At 42.0% G+C, this 18,116-nt stretch overlaps 1 protein-coding gene across 2 annotated transcripts in view; it reads right to left on the reverse strand.

Moving 5' to 3' along the window:
• SEMA4B (semaphorin 4B) overlaps positions 1-18,116 on the reverse strand; it is a 287,580-nt gene that overhangs the window by 49,541 nt on the left and 219,923 nt on the right. The gene's annotated exons all lie outside the window — the stretch shown is intronic.

The following is an 18,116-nucleotide window of genomic DNA, read 5'->3' on the forward strand; positions in this document are numbered from 1 at the left end:
GGACGCGGAGTTAACAGGGGTGGACTGTCCCAGTCATCTGTGGGAGCTGGTATCCAGGCGGCAGGTGCATTGATTAAACGTTCACTGGCCAGTGCGACGTGGTCGTCGTATGCGGCTGGATGGAGGCAATGGGAGGAGTGGGTGAGATCTTTGGGGGATGTGTGCTCGGATGATGATAGGATGGTGGCCTTGCTGTTTTGGTTGGGGGATGCGTTCGCCCGGGGTTGCACGGTCGCTAAGGTTAATCGCTTCGTGGCGGCCATTGCTTTCGGTTGTAAGTTACGGGGGTTGGCAGATATCACGAAGCGGTTTTTGGTGGGCCAGGCATTGAAAGGGCTGAGACGGGGTGTAGTGGTGAGGGATAAGAGGCGTCCCGTGTCATTTCAATTGTTGTGTTCCCTGGAGGTGGTGGTGCGGCAGGTGTGTCGTTCAGAGTATGAGAGCAAGCTTTTCCGGTTGGCTTTTGCGTTAGCCTTTTTTGGAGCTTTTCGGGTAGGGGAATTGGTTTCCCCCAGTTCGGTGAGAGCGGGGGGCTTGTTGCAGGATAATGTCGATTTGTATGAAGACAGGGTGGAGATAGTGTTGCGAAGGTCCAAAACGGACCAAGGAGGGGCAGGACGTCGAGTGGTTTTGCTGGCGGTCCCAAAGAATCCGGTTTGTCCAGTGTTGTGTGTCAAGGAGTACTTGGCGGGTTTAGATCTCTCAGACGGGCCGTTGCTGCGGCACGAGGATGGCTCGTTTCTGTCGCGGTATCAGTTTATTTCGGTTTTCAGAAAGTGTCTGGTGGCTAGCGGGGTGCAGGCAGAGCAATACTCGTCTCATTCTTTCCGTATAGGGGCAGCGACGGAGGCGGTGAGATGGGGTTTAGATGATGCAGGCGTGCAGCGGATAGGGCGTTGGGAGTCGGCGCGTTTCCGTTCCTATGTGCGCTTGAACATGTTGTGATATATTGATGTATAGCATGTTCCGGGTGCGTGCGTTTCCGCCTGAGTATTAATGGTACGCGGCAGCAAGAGGTGGTGCGTGTATGTTCTTCATTTGTTTTGCAGGCCGTGACTCATGCATGGTGTGGATTATGGGACATTCTTTTGTGTACTGGGGTGCCCTTCGCGCGGATGTACGGCCGGACGGTCGACAGCTCAGGATTCCGCGGGACGCGGCGGTTGTGAGGTGGATGGGTATACGGGGAATGACATGGAACAGGGTATTGCCCGAGTTTCACAATTTTGTACTGCTTGACAGGGCGCCGGAGGTACTGGTGTTGCATGTGGGAGGCAACGATTTGGGTATACGCCCTTTCCGGGAGTTGGTACGGGACGTCAAGCATGATTTGCTCTGCTTATGGGCAACTTATCCTAAATTGGTGACGGTGTGGTCTGAGATGGTCCCTAGGAAGAACTGGCGGATGGCCCGTTCTGTGGGAAGAATTAACAAGGCTCGCATTAAGGCTAATAGGGCCATATCGAGCTTCGTGACGCGTAATGGTGGGGTTGCGGTGCGCCACTGGGATCTGGAGGCTGGGACAGGCAGCTACTGGAGAGAGGACGGTGTGCACCTCAATGAGGTGGGGATGGATATGTGGAGTCTGGCTTTGACCGATGGAATTGAGCGAGCGGTGGGAGTGTGGAGGAGCTCGCAGGCGTGAGGTGGTCAAGGCCTGTTTCGCTTTGGCGGGGGGGAGTCCTTGAAGTAGGTCGTAAAAAGTGGTGGGGGGGAATGCATCACGGGATGCACCCCCAATTTGTCGGCTTCTTAGGGTGTTACCCCTTTTGAAAGCTGGGTTATATATATTTATATATATATGGTGGTCATCTGCAAAAAGGTAATTTGGTGCTCCTGGGCCGGGTTACGGCTGGGGGTAAGGTATTTGTGGGCAGATGGCCAAAATTAAGTATCGGTGGCTTCAAGGACTTGCCCCTGTCATTCTGGTTGGTTTATAATGTTATGACCCTGATAGGGTCGCAGTGGGTTATTTGTTGTTATGATGTATCCCCTTTTTTGGGGATTCAAAAATTATGGTATTTAAAGTTATTGTTATTTAAATAATAAACGGCTGCTGTGGCCATTAAAATCCAACTCTGTTTCAGTGTCTGCTTTGGGAGGGTAGATTTACATAAGGGGAGAAGCGACTCGACTTATTTGAGTCATGTCATGTACATAGCATGTGTGCGTGTAATGGGGATTCTCTATATAGCATAGTCTGTTGCATGTACTATAAACATTAAGGCTACATTCAGATGAGCGTGTCCAATTTGCACACGTAAAAAACGCACCGTATTTCCTACATTTCATGTCTGTGCGTGTTACATATTTTTGCGTGTGGCATGCGTTTTTCACGTCCGTGCAAGCACTTTTGTTTTGAAATTTATTTCTCTGCTTTTCTATGTAACTGATGCGTGAAACACGGATAGCACACGGATGTCGTTTGTGTGCTCTCCGTGTTTTTCACGCCCCCATAGACTTCAATGGGTTACTAGTTGCGCAAATAACGCACCAATATAGGACATGCAGTAAGTTTCACGCAACAGACACGCGCTAATAGCCCTATGTCTGAATTATCCTGCGTATAGGTGATAATTGTGGATTCTGGGAACACCCTTTTTAAGGTCAGGATCACACACAGTTTTAAAGCAGTTTTTGGTATCAGTCTTTAACCGGTTCAGGACCGGGCTATTTTGAGCCTTCAGGACCAGACAAAGTTTATCCATTTTTAGCACGCGTTCATTAAATGGCTATTACATTTTTATTTGTTGGGCTAGTGACGTGATGTTTGCGTTGTTTTTTTTGTAGACAATGCAGGCTTTTTCTTTTTTTGCATTTTTATACACATCCTTTTTGCTATTTTAGAATTCTCAGGCTTAGTTTGAAAGCAATAGTAAAAAAAACATGCTTTTTTAATTTTCAGCTAATATTTCTGGTAATATAGATTTACCCTAAAATAGACCTTTTATTTGGGATAGTCCTTGTCTACCGTAACGTCTGATTTATTACAGGTCTATTTTAGGGTAATTGGGTCAGGGCTAGCGTTACAACAATGATTTGCGTGGGGAACATTTTTTTTGGGGTGCGTGTTTTATGTGCATTTATTATATCGTTTTTCTGCACTTTATTTTACTTTTATTATTATGCTCTATCACTCATAAGTCAGAAAAGACCTTCATGGGAAGTTTATTATTTTTCTTTTACACCTTGTTTTTCAACTGCACAGCAGCCCCAGTTACAGAGGAAATCAGCCCTCTATTCAGACAAACGGGATATACATCCGTGCAACGCGCGTGATTTTCACGAGCGTCGCACGGACCTATATTAGTCTATGGGGCCGTTCAGACATGTGCGTGATTTTTACGCAGCGTTGGTCCGCTGCGTAAAAGTCACGACATGTCCGTTCTTTGAACGTTTTTCGCGCATCACGCACCCATTGAAGTCAATGGGTGCGTGAAAACCATGCATGCCACACGGAAGCACTTCCGTGCGACCAGTGTGATTCGCACAACAGCTGTGAAAAGGATGAGTGAAAACAGAAAAGCACCACATGCTTTTCTGTTTACAAACATCCAAACGGAGTGTCATAATGAATGCGGCTGCGTGAAAAGCAAGCAGCTGCGCATCATATGCTGCTGCCACACGGAGCTGTTAAGTGCCTTTTGCGCAGGCAAAACGCCGCATTTTTTGCTTGCGCAAAAAGCACACACTCGTGTGAATCCAGCCTCCGGCTACATTCACATCTGCGTCAGGGCTCCGTTCCGACAGCTTTATGTCGGAACGGAGCCCTGACTGACACAAACGGAAACAGATTTCAATAGTGATGGATACGGTGCCAATGGTTTCCGTTTGTCTCCGTTGTGCAGGGGTTTCGTCGTTTTGACGGAATCAATAGCGTAGTCTACTGTAGAAATAGAAAATGCAAAAAGGTTAGGCACTAGTATCAAATTCCTAGGAGCACTGACTACCTGCGATTTGTGCAGACCTTGACTATGGCTAGCACTAGGCTATCAGTCTAATCAGGTAGATTTTCATTTTAAGGCCTTATTCACACGAAAGTGTCAGTTTTGCGCGTGTAGAAAACGTGTGACATCCTCCTATTTTTTACGCGCGTATATCATTCGTATCTCACATTTTTTACATCAACAAAAAAAAAAAAAATATATAAAAAAGGAGGGGTTTCTTTTTCTCATAATTTCTTTAGCAACTGTTGGGTGACTCACGGACAGCACACGGAGGTGCGCCCATGTGATGTCCGTGATTTTCATGCACCCATTGACTTCAAAGGGTGCGTGACACGCAAAAAACACACAAGAATAAGACATGCAGTGAGTTTCACGCTGCGTGAAAAACACAATGTCTGAATGGCACAATTGAATTGCATAAGTCCGTATGATGTCCGTTTTTTTAACGCGCGTAACACGGACGTGAAATACGCTCATGTGAATAAGGCCTAAGTTTTATCAACAAAACAGTAAAGATCCAGATTTATTAATCAAGATTGTGAAAGAGCGATACCCTTGAGGTTTCCGAATACACATTTATTTGATGAAAAAGAGGATAGTGTTCAGGCATTTACCATGCTACTCTATTAATTTTATTATGCTTTTACATAAGAAACACTAATAAAAAGTGAGAAGTCTACCATGAGAAAGCAAACACTTTATTAGAAATAGGCAGAAAAAAAAAAAAAAAAAAGGGAAGTAGAAGAATTTTGGGAGAGTTCATTGGGCACCTTTACAGTCCTCGACTTGGAACGGACAAATTTCATGCAATCTGAGACCCATATTGTGTGAAACCATGGAACGCTACAAGCAGGAACAGTATAACCCCATGCCTATAAATGCAAAAGACTGCATAACAAGTATAACTTTGTCGGTAACTTATGTTTTTGCGTCTGCACTGTTCCACTGCTGTTGTCTAATATCTTTGGTGTAAACCAAGCTTTTAAAAGAGGCTCTGTCACCACATTATAAGTGGCCTGTCTTCTACATAATGTGATTGGCGTTGTAATGTAGATAACAGCAGTGTTTTTTTATTTCGAAAAACGATAATTTTTGACGGAGTTATGACCTGTTTTAGCTTTATGCTAATTACTTTCTTAATGACCAAATGGGCGTGTTTTACTTTTTGACCAAGTGGGCGTTGTGGAGAGAAGTGTATGATGCTGACCAATCAGCGTCATACACTTCTTTCCATTCATTTACACAGTAGATCGTGTTCTTACTAGAACACTATATGCAGCCACATACACACAGACTAACGCTACTCTAGTGTCCTGACAATGAATAGATATTACCTCCAGCCAGGATGAGACTTCTCTAGCGTTTGATTTACAGCAGAGCAGGCGTAGTCTCGTGAGATTACGCTGTAAACTGTCATTAACAGCGAGACCACGCCTGCTTTGCTGTAAATCAACCACAAACGCTAGAGAAGTGTAAGGATTCTGAATACACATCACGTCCTGGCTGGAGGTAATGTATATTCACTGTCAGGACACTTGAGTAATGTTAATGTGTGTGTATGTGGCTGCACATAGTGATCTAGTAAGAACACTATTGCTGTGTAAATGAATGGGGAGAAGTGTGTGTCGCTGATTGGTCAGCGTCATACACTTCTCTTCACAACGCCCACTTGGTCAAAAAGTAAAAAATACGCCCAGTTGGGCATTAATAAACTCATTAGAATAAAGCTAAAATAGGTCATAACTCCGTCAAAAATAATCGTTTTTCGAAATAAAAAAACACTGCTGTTATCTACATTACAGCGCCGATCAGATTATGTAGGAGATAGGGCACTTATCTGGTGACAGAGCCTCTTTAAATAGACACATCCTGATGATCCTGTAGTCATACAACCCCCTCTTCCACAATACCGCCTGGCAGCTATTCCAGGAAAGTTGGGTAACATCCGCTATTGGAACTGGAATGGAGAACATATATGTTGTCATCCAGCTATGCCAGAAACTGATAACTAAGAAATGTCTGAATGGAGAAAATGCTATTTACACATGAGATCAACTGAGTCTAGAGAAAAATGCCAAACCGCTTTATTTTTCTGATGATGCAAAACCAAAATTTTGACCCAACAAATAAGGGAACCTGTCACCAGAATTTCACCTATTAAATCAGCAATACCAGGTGGTAGTGGGTGAAAAATGATTTCTATATAACCTATAATTGTCATCTTAGTCGGTTGTGTAGGTTTAATATTCAGTTTTTTAGTGTTCCACACTGTATGCTAATGAGCATAAAAGAGTCAAATCTTCTTTTGAAAAGAGTCAAATCTTCATTCCTCAAGTCTTTCCGAGTTCTCCCCGCCTCCTTACTTTTGATTGACAGCTCCTCGCCTTCCCCCAGCACACAATATCCCGAACTTGTGCATTGATGTCTCTTCTGGTGTGTGCGCACAAAGGGACTCCGGATTATTACAATAAAAGGCGCAAAATGTTTGCAGACCGTTATTTACAGTCGGAGGAGGAGTCTAGGAGAGGGGATAACGGCAATGAACTTTTGATAGCAGCGGCCAGTGAGGGATAAGTAAAGTTCAATAGGTGAAATGCTGGTGACAGGTTCCCTTTAAGTACAGATATATGTCTTTGTACAGTGGCCTACTCCTTGGAGACATTTCCCCTTGAAAAACTGCACTTTCCCATCACTGAGTACATCTGCTAAATAAGCTAAATTTGTGGTCACTATTGATCTTGTTCTTTTTATTTGGAAATATGTAGGCCTGTTAACCTTACCAAGATGTCAGTCCAAACATCCTGATCATGAACAGGAAGAAACCTCTAAAGAAATAAACTGGATTACTACACTTCCCACGCAAATTTAAGAGGAGACGACTAAAGCCAAGATACACAAGATCTGCAAATATATACTGTATATAAAAATCTTATACCACTTCTGAACCTAAAGGGTATGTTCACTTGTGAATAGCATTTTAAAGTTTGTACACAAATATATATATATATATATATATATATATATAAAAGTTACAGCCTGTATTATAATCCAGAGCTGCATTCTTAATTCTGCTGGTTGCGGTTGTCAACAACCACTAAGATTCTGTAATGCAGTGGAACAATTTGTTTTTCCTTCATCGGATTACTGTACAGCGTCTGGTGTAAGGATGACGCTTCGCAGAATGCAAATCACCAGGCAAAGCTCTGGGCAGACATTGAAAACCAAGCACTTTTCCCCCATTTTTACTGCATGCATGTTAAATAACTTTCCCTACACATGTAACAGCGGTCAGGTGTACACAGTTATGTGATGGCAAAGCTCCACCCTTGGAGGGAAAGATTTAAAAATGGCAGGTGGCAATGATGCACCACGGGAACTAACTAAAATAAAGAATTAGGGCTAAAGCATTTCTGTCCTATCACTCCTTAGTGCAAAATTACGTTATGATCTGAGTTTTCCTTTACGCCCTTTCAGCATAGTGCCTTTAATGGTTCTAGACAGGTTATATAAATGTAGTTTTTAGTAGCACAAATGTCTAAGGCCCCATGCGCACAGCCGCAATATTGATCCCCAAATAGGGACTGTAATTGCGGACCCATTCCTTTCTATTGCCCACAGACACCTTCCCGTATATTTACAGGAAGGTGTCCGGGCCGTAGAAAAGACCTGCAAAAAATAGGATGTCCTATTTTTTTAATTTTACGGACCGTGCTCCCATACTTTATAATGGGAGCATGATCCGCAAACGCAGGTGATTGTCCGCAGCCGCCCGCAGCCACGGATCGGGATTACGGCCCTGTGCAGGGGGCCTTACAGCAGACCTCCTGGCTTGTTCCCAGAAATACAAGTTAGTTAGGAGTTAAAAGGCAAATGTTTCTGTCATGCCTGCGCCAGGGATAATACAAGTGTCTATTAAATATTTTCTAAATCAAAGTAGATTTCCTTATAACATTTACAAAGCACTCCAGCCTTTTGAGAAAGAAAAGAAAGAACGAACAAACTACATGCACGGACCGGTTTATGGACACAAAGTAAAGCAATTCCAGCACCTTCAGAAAAAGGACTAAAACTGGGACAGTTGCCATGTGGCCAGAGCGCAGCAGGTGTAGATTTCTCTAGGAAGTGCAGATTAGCGTGCAGATCTTGCAACGTGCAAAGATTATTTTACGATCTAGAATTTCAATAATAGCCAGTCATCACTGAGGTAACATGAGAATAAGGTGTACTGTAACAGAAGAGCCAGGCTTCCAAGTGAGTACACCAGCCATTTGGTATTTAGAGGCTGCTTTGTTATGACGGTGCTCAGTCATGGCCAGGAAACGTTTATAATTATATCTGGAGCACATAAATGGAGGGGTTAAATGTGCCAGTATTTTAGCGTTAGCCTCTTTTAATGGAATGTAAACTTCATATCAGTTATACCATAGTCGAATAACAGCTGTCAATATTAAAGGCCAAAATCATCCTATGTAAATGGGACATAAAGAAGATCCGTCACGGCAATATGCTGTCCTATTGAAAGGGGTTACGTAGGACCAAAACCAAAAATGATTAGCAGTAAACTCACTGCAGTATGGGAGTACACTCGCTAATATTCATTCCTGTCCCTCGTCACGCTGATTGAGATTTTAGTAGATTTTTATAGCGCTGCCGGGGGACCGGAAGTCCAGTTGTACAGCCTTCTTTAATGACGATACGACTCATGTTCACGTGACTGACCCCGCTGTACTCTATGTAATCGCTGTACTAGTGCTTGTACAAGAGTACAGCGGGGCCGGTCACATGACAAAGAGTTATATCGTAATCAAAGAAAGCTGTGCAACTAGACTTCCGGTCCACTTCCAGCACTATAAAAATCTCAGAATCAGCGCGATAGGGGACCAAAATGTATATTAGCGAGTGTACTCACATACTCCAGTAAGTACACTGGTAATAATTTTTGGTTCCCACATAACCCCCTTAAAGGGCAACACTTTAGTTTAATAGCCAATAATACCGGTCATGATAAACCACACAGAAAAAGGATTGTACCATTTGTATAATAGCCCCTAAGAACTCTATAGTGGGCTCATAGGGCAGCATATTCTCATGACAGATCCGCTTTCAAGTGCAGAATCACCTATTGGTCAACCTTCAAGAATATACTATAGGTCTGTAAGCTTAAATAAATAAAATAAATGAGGGAATGGAGATTGGAGCCTGAAACTTAGTGCAATTTTTTTCCACGTACCCACTAACAGATATAAAAGAAAACGTATAAAAAATAATTCCATGTCAAATGTTTGCATAGCCTTTGACAAACATGATCACTTATTTTAGTTAGTTAGATATTCCAGAATGCAAAAACCCATGCTCCAGATTACCGCTATAAACATATCTTCACTCGTCATATCGGCTAAATAATCCCTCTATGGCTATCTTCAAAGACAAGAATAAAGTTTAAAAATGCCACAAGCAAACGTGTAAACAGCAAGACAGCTAGCCATTTTATGCAAAACCTGTGACCTATAACAAAATCTTTGAGGCCTGGTAATGACATGGAAAGATGAATACATAACACTTCTGAAAATGGTTCCATTTCCTCTGGCTTCGGTGTGGGCATTGCTCTGCATCTGTATTATCAGGCCAGTTGCTCAATCTCGCTTCAGTTATCACTGCATATGTGGCCAATTTAGTGGTAGTTGGACCACAGAGTAAACAAATAGGCCGGAACTTTTCATTTTTCGTACACTCCAACTTCTGTTTGTGTGGAAATGTTCTTTAATTCTTGGCGTATCTATTTTGCTGTCAACAAACAGACCAGGATAGGAAGAGCAGTGCACATTTGGGAAAACAGAAAACACAGACATTGTGCCAAGCATGTGCGAGAGAAGAATATAAAAATGATGTGCGAGGTCTCTTTTAACGGATACAAAAACATAACAAATCCTGCAATTCAAGTACACCTTAAACTGCCCTAGAAACCAGAAATCTTTCTCCATCGTGTACATATGCGGATGATGAAAAACAACGGTTTATTTACACGTATGTTTATATAGAGGAGTGGTGCGTGGATATTCCCAATAACCTCTCCTTCCTACTAAGCATAAAGAGAACCGTTCTGAGATCCGAAAACTAGCTGCAAACGCTAGAGAAGAGCAAAATCTACCTACAGTATAAAGAAGAAAATGTTTGACATGAAATTAAAAGTAATGAAGTACTAAATGAATAATGCAATAAATGGCATTCTGTTGCTTATTCATTGTTCTGATTTGCATTAGAATAGCAGATCTCCAGCTCTTTTCCGTCCCCCTCCCCATTTTCTGTAATTTATGTGTGGCAGTTATATTATAATATTTTTTTTCTCACTGGTTGTTTAGTCACTTGTAGTTTATAATTATTATATTCTCGCCATCATCTAAATCATCTCAACATGCACTGATTTCGTGGTGAGCTTCTGCTTACAAACAGCAGTCAATCTGAACAGCGAGCAACAGCGTGAATGGGAGGCTCGGTAGCAGACACTTGGGTGAACACAGATCATATCTGTATGTAAATGTAACATATTACAGAATTCTATTAATTAAGATATAGATAACTAAAGATAAAGATTTTCCCAACCCTCTGATAAACACCCACAACTATAGTCTGATACATTTTAGCTGCACAGATACATTGTAGCAAAGCCTCATAAGTGGAGAGAGATTTGTGTTGCTGATATATTTTTGCAGAGACTGTACACAACAGTAGCAAACTCTCATAGGTTAGAATTATTAGGTCTGTGCAGATATTAAAGGGGTCGTCACATGAAGAAAACCACACCGGGGCAAGACGCAGCCACACATTTCCCTTGCAGATTCCGTGCCTGAAACGCAAAGAGGTCCGCCTTAGGGCTTGTCCACACGTAACGGAATTGTTGCAGAAAATTTCTGCAGCAATTCCGCAGAAACTAGCAGAAATTCTGCACCCTTTCCTGAATTTTTGACAGCGGAAAATTTTTCTGCGTTTTTTTCAATGCTGGGAGATGGTGAGATCTCCTCTGAAAAACGCACCAATTCAGTCCACTTTCCGCAGCAGGACTTGACATGCGTGAAAAATATGCACCGCAGGTGAATCTCTGCTCGGAAATTTTACGCAGCGTGTGCATGAGATTTGATAAATCCAACCCACTTTGCAGCTACTGTATTCTGCTGCCTATTTTACGGGCACAATTTTTATTGTGCAATAATTGTGCATTATACAACAGTGGAAAACCCCTTTAATTAATAATATTAGCTTTGCCTTCCAAATTCCGGCTGGTACAATGAAAAACAGTTAAAACATACGTTGTCAATATTACTAATGCTAGAAAACGAAAAATGAAACATCATGTGACCTTTTGTGTGACAGAGGGGATAGTGCTAAAATGGCCACATAGACTCATTCTGGCTCCAATAACAGTGTGTTACATAGTTTTAACAGATTTTATTGATCTTCGCCCTACAGGGGTGTAACAGAATATATTATATCGGATTTCAAATCCTCTGAAATGAACAGTTTTCTACAACCACTGATTATTATATTTCACTGAAAGTATCTAGTAAATGTCAATGACTGAAGAAATGATAGTGTGGAGAAACAATCTGACAAGTACATGGATCTTAATGGCAGCTCTACCATGTAAAAAAAACCTTGATATTTTGGCACTTCAAGTAATGTCACTAAGATCACGTCATTCCATCCACGATGTCATCTCAGAGAACAAGAACATTTATTACAATCAAATTCTGGAACAAGGAAAGTCCTCTTAAAGAGGTTTTATAGTACGGGGACTTTACCTGGGTAACATGAGCATGGCACATCATCTTAAAATTAGGTGACCAGGCCAGGATTGACCTTGTGGTCCAGTGGGATACATCCAAAGACCAACTTTGCACAGTGTTAGGGCCTGTTCACATCAGCGTTGGCTTTCCTTTGAGGGGTTCCGTCGGAGGTTTCCGTCGTGGAACCCCTCAACAGAAAGTCAAATGGAAACCTTAGCTTCCGTTTGCATCACCATTGATATCAATGGTGACGGAAACATTGCTAATGGTTTCCGTTTTTTAGACAGAATCAATAGCGCAGTCGTCTGCGCTATTGATTGTCAAAAAAATGGAAACCTGCCGGAACAGTGGCAAACGGAAACCATTAGCAATGTTTTCGTCACCATTGATATCAATGGTGAAGCAAACAAAAGCTACGGTTTCCGTTTGACTTTCCGTTGAGGGGTTCAACGACTGAAACCTCAAATGGAACCCCTCAACTGAAAGCCAACACTGATGTGAACCGGCCCTAAGTCCTCACACACACACACACACACACACACACACACACACACACACACACACACACACACTACAGCCTCGTGCACAAAGACTGTACAGCAGCACACAGAGGATCTGTATTATGGAGCCGTACATGAAATCAATGGCAATGCAAACGGAAGCTACGGTTTCCATTTGGCTTTCCGTTCATCGTTTCCTCCAACGGAAAGGTCCAATAGAACCCATGAACGGTAGCCCGATCCTGATGTGAACAGGCCCTTTCTTGCAAACAAAGTAAAAATGGAACCAAGCACCCATTAGCTTTCAAACATAATGAAATTCAACTAGAAAGGTCTGTTCCCGTTTTTTTTGTTCTAGAAAATTATTTTACCCTAAACTGAACTAATAGTATGATCATCCTTTCAGCAAATTCAGACAAGCAGTAGAGATCAGCTAGAACATGCACATGGAATTTCCAAGATATTCTATACTCCTGGATTAAAGTGAAAATATTTCATACTACATATTCTAGGGCTCATTCCTCCTGGTGTAGAATATAGTTAGTACTTTATGCTTTTAATGCATTTTCTCCCAGAACAAGATTTCAGATTATTGTTGATGTCTTCAAGGACAGTCCATAAAGTTTTTTGTTTTTTTACTGGTCCTCAACACACTATTTATTTCTATTATCAAATCATGACATCCATATCTTCTCCCAGTGATCAGGATCGAACAAGAATCTATGAGATATGTCACATTGGACCGGTCACCTCTCCTGACATGTCTGTTTTAGTAAATAATTGTATTCCCCATGAAATGTCAATTCTAGAGCAGATTTTCTTAGAACTCTACATTGTGCCATTCCTCTGTTATTCCCTCTAGAAATGTAGGAATAAACTGACAACTGGGTGTTACCAGCTGGGGGTGTGTCCCTACACAGACTGACCATATCCAATCACTGCTGACAGAGTGAAGGCTTATTCACACAGACCAAAACGAAGCTCCTTCGCAGAGCGAAATCCGGCGTCATTTTCATGTGGACCGGAAGCCGCTGCCGGACAGTAAGATGACGGCTTCCGGCCGCGGCTTCCGGCCATATGTTCAGGCGCAAGGTATAGGAGCGTAGACCAGTGGAGGCGGCGGCAGGTAATTTATGTTCGTGTGATACTGTCTGCTGAGCCCTGTATCTAATCCTCCTACACTGTGCAGTTGCTCAGAAAATGGCGGCACACAGTGTAGGAGGTTTGAAGATTCAAACCCTTCCTCCTCCTGGCACTAGCAAGAAGAAGGGAGGAGGGGATTGCGTGAGGACACTAGAGGAGAGTGTGTCCACCCCAAATTTGCAGCATAAATCAATGAGGTTGCTTTACCACAGTGACCATGCTGCAATTTTGGGAACTGCTCCCTCTAGTGCCCAGCACATGGAAATGTTATTAGAATCTAATTTATAATATTTCCTGACTTGTGAAAAAATTAAAACAATCTGTAATCACTCAAATACTAATTGTTTAACTGAAAAAAAAAAAATAATTTATAGCGACACATTCCCTTTAAAAGGAGTAAATTATAAGATACCAGAAATAATGATTTTAAATGGTGTAAAAGTGAATGCTTCATTGGTAATGTATTATACTCGGCAGGATATTACTCACATATCTCCAAAGTTTGCAAGAATTATCATCTTTTCCTTCTGGAGTGACAATTGTACAGATAATGAATAGTAAATCCCTGTACAATTTAAGAGTATATAGTTGGAGGTCATTCTGCTTTGGGGTCTTTAAAATGCATTTTTTTTTTAAATAAAAAGGTCAATTAGTGTGATGGTGCAACTTAAAGAGGCTCTGTCACCAGATTTTGCAACCCCTATCTCCTATTGCAGCAGATCGGCGCTGCAATGTAGATAAGAGTAACGTGTTTTGTTTTTTTTAAACAAGCATTTTTGGCCAAGTTATGACCATTTTTATATTTATGTAAATGAGGCTTTCTAAAGTACAACTGGGCGTGTTTAACGTTAAAGTACAACTGGGCGTGTTTACAGTAAAAGTCCAAGTGGGCGTGTATTGTGTTAGTTACATCTGGGCGTTTTTACTTCTTTTACTAGCTGGGCGTTGTGTATAGAAGTATCATCCACTTCTCTTCAGAACGCCCAGCTTCTGGCAGTGCAGACACAGCGTGTTCTCGAGAGATCACGCTGTGACGTCACTCACTTCCTGCCCCAGGTCCTACATCGTGTCGGACCAGCGAGGACACATCGGCACCAGAGGCTACATTTGATTCTGCAGCAGCATCAGCGTTTGCAGGTAAGTAGCTACATCGACTTACCTGCAAACGCCGATTCTGCTGCAGAATCAAATGTAGCCTCTGGTGCCGATGTGTCCTCGCTCGTCCGACACGATGCAGGACCTGGGGCAGGAAGTGAGTGACGTCACAGCGTGATCTCTCGAGAACACGCTGTGTCTTTGCACTGCCAGAAGCTGGGCGTTGTGAAGAGAAGTGGATGATACTTCTATACACAACGCCCAGCTAGTAAAAGAAGTAAAAACGCCCAGATGTACGCACATAATACACGCCCAGTTGTACTTTTACTGTAAACACGCCCAGTTGTACTTTAGAAAGCCTCATTTACATAAATATAAAAATGGTTATAACTTGGCCAAAAATGCTCGTTTTAAAAAAAAACAAAACGTTACTCTTATCTCCATTGCAGCGCCGATCTGCTGCAATAGGAGATAGGGGTTGCAAAATCTGGTGACAGAGCCTCTTTAAGTTAGTTTTTATTGAAAATTATTTTTACTTTTTGAGATACAGCTGCTCTGCATTCAGCTGTATTGTGCGCCAAGACCTAAATCCGTCCGTCCCGTGGACCTGACAAGTTCAGTGTCAGCGGGTCCTGCGTGTCAGAGATCCACCTGTTATCTATCACATCTAAGTTCATAACTTAGATGTGATAGATTACAGGTAGTTCTTGCGTTGAACCAGTCAGTCCCACGGTCCTGACAGGAACAGGACTTAGCAAACAATACAGCTGCTCTATATAGAGAATACAGAGCAGCTGTATCTCAAAAAGTAAAAATATTTTTTTATAAAAACTAAAATGCTAAAAGTTGCACCAATCACACTGATTGACATTTTTATATTTAAAAAATACTTTTCAAAAGTTTTGACTTTTATAGTGGGTAGACAATAGGAACTGTAATATATTTTAATAGAAAACAACTTAAAGACTATGTACACCTTAGACATTTTTATTTAAAAAATAAAACAATTTCAATCAGTGTGTTTTGTGCAACTTTTTAAAAACGGTTTATTAAAAATAATTTTTACTATTTGAGATACAGATGCTTTGTATCCTGTATATAGAGCAGCTGTATAGTGTGAAGAGACCTGAATCCATCAGGTCAACGGCACTGTCGGGTTCAGTGACAGCGGGTCCTCGTGTCTCTGACACGCAGGATCCACCGGTTATCAATCACATCTAGGTTATGAACTTAGATGTGATCGGCTACAGCTCGATCCTGCGTGTTAGACACGAGGACCCGCTGTCACTGAACCCGTCAGTGCCGTTGACCTGATGGATTCAGGTCTCTTCGCACTATACAGGATACAAAGCAGCTGTATCTCAAAAATATTTTTTGAATAAAAAGTATTTAGAAAGTTTCACAAAACACACTGATAGACATTTTTATTAAAAAAAATAAAACAATGACTTCAAAAGGCGTACATAGTCTTTAAAGTTAGGCACCAGAAGAAAATTTGTAGGTTACCTGGCTCCTGCTGTCTGTTCTGTCATGTACATCTAGCCAAAGGGTACAAGTCCTTGATGGATATTCTGCTGGACACTAGATCGCTAGGATAATATATGCTTTCTATTATAAAGAAATGGGGCATATGTCAAGCGTTACCATAGTAACAACTCAGTATGTTGAATGTGTATAAACCAAAGTGGTTCGCATATATGCGGAACGTGCACCATAGACGTGGGGTCATTTCATCCTAATTCACACAATCCACATGAAAGATTCAGTACACTAACCATAATAAATCACATGAAGACAGATTTGAATAGGAGCAGTCTCAAGCGTTTCAATAGAGTTCAATATACGTAGCGCGTCCATAGCCGCTGTTGTACGGATAAGAATACGTAAACTAACAGATCTTGGGGACTGTCTAAAGGACTGTTTTAAAGAGGCTCTGTCACCACATTATAAGAGCCCTGTCTCCTACATAAGGAGATCGGCGCTGTAATGTAGGTGACAGCGGTGCTTTTTATTTAAAAAAACTATATATTTTCACCACTTTATTGGATTTATGCTAATGAGTGTCTTAATGCCCAAGTGGGCGTGTTTTTACTTTCGACCAAGTGGGCGTTGTTGTACAGAGGAGTGTATGACGCTGACCAATCAGCGTCATGCACTCCTCTCCATTCATTTATGCAGTGCATAGGGATCCTTTTAGATCGCTATGTGCTGTCTTATACTAACACATTAACGATACTGAAGTGTTTAGACAGTGAATAGACATTCCACGGGATGTCTATTCACAATCCCTGCACTTCGTTACTCTGTCTGTGGTAGTTACAGCAGAGGAAGCGTAATCTCGCGAGATTATGCGGCAAATGACAGGTTACATTGAGATTACGCGTCCTCTACTGTAACTACCACAGACAGAGTAACGAAGTGCAGAGATTGTGAATAGACATCCCGTGGAATGTCTATTCACTGTCTAAACACTTCAGTATCGTTAATGTGTTAGTATAAGACAGCACATAAGGATCTAGCAGGATCCCTATGCGCTGACTAAATGAATGGAGAGAAGTGCATGACGCTGATTGGTCAGTGTCATACACTCCTCTGTACAACGCCCACTTGGTCGAAAGTAAAAACACGCCCACTTGGGCATTAAGACACTCATTAGCATAAATCCAATAAAGTGGTGAAAATAGATAGTTTTTTTAAATAAAAAGCACTGCTGTCACCTACATTATAGCGCTGATCTCCTTATATAGGAGATAGGACACTTATAATGTGGTGACAGAGTCTCTTTAAGATAGATTTATAGGTGGATTAAAGTTCTTCCAAGGCATAATGATCAAAAAAGGTGAGTGTGCAGACCATGAACATTCTGGTGAGAACAGTATTATAAATTGGAAGGAAATTACTTATTGTTTTATAACTCAATCCCAACGCTAACCATCCCAACTTTTAATGTGCACACAGGCAGCCAGTCTGTCCACCAAGTCTTCAATCGGGGGAAACAAGAATTGGCTATGTTGAATTTCCCCCAGGAGGAGCTGTCAGAATTGAGGAAGATAGCTGCCACCTGAACGCTTCTGTCTAAAGTATATGGCCAGATGTAGGGTTTATTCACACATTGCGATCATGCAGCAGTTTTTGCCTCAATTTCGTGAAAGTCCCAGTATGGACTGAAACATGTAAATAAACCCATAGGCCTTATTCACATGAGCGTATTTCACATCCGTGTTAAAACAACGGTGGTCACACGGACCTATGCAAGTCAATGGGGCCATTCGGACATTCAGTGTTTTTCACGCAGCGTGTGTCCGCTGCGTGAAACTCACTGCATGTCCTATACTCGTGCGTTTTTTGCACATCACGCACCCATTGAAGTCAATGCGTGCGTGATAATCATGGACAGCACACAGACGCACATCCGTGTGCTGTGTGTGATTCACGCAACAGTTGCTAAACAAATGATGAGAAAAAGAAAAACACCTCCTTCAGTTTATTTTGCGGACGTAAAAAAGTGTGACATACGTGCGTAAAAAACGCAGACACGCACTGTACACGGATGCCACATGGAACTGCAATGCAGGAAAAACGATGCGTTTTTACGAGCGCAAAACAGACATGTTCATGTGAATAAGGCCTTAGGTTGAGAAGCTTGGTAC

Source organism: Rhinoderma darwinii, chromosome 3, assembly GCF_050947455.1.
Source record: "Rhinoderma darwinii isolate aRhiDar2 chromosome 3, aRhiDar2.hap1, whole genome shotgun sequence".
NCBI classification, from domain to species: Eukaryota; Metazoa; Chordata; class Amphibia; order Anura; family Rhinodermatidae; genus Rhinoderma; species Rhinoderma darwinii.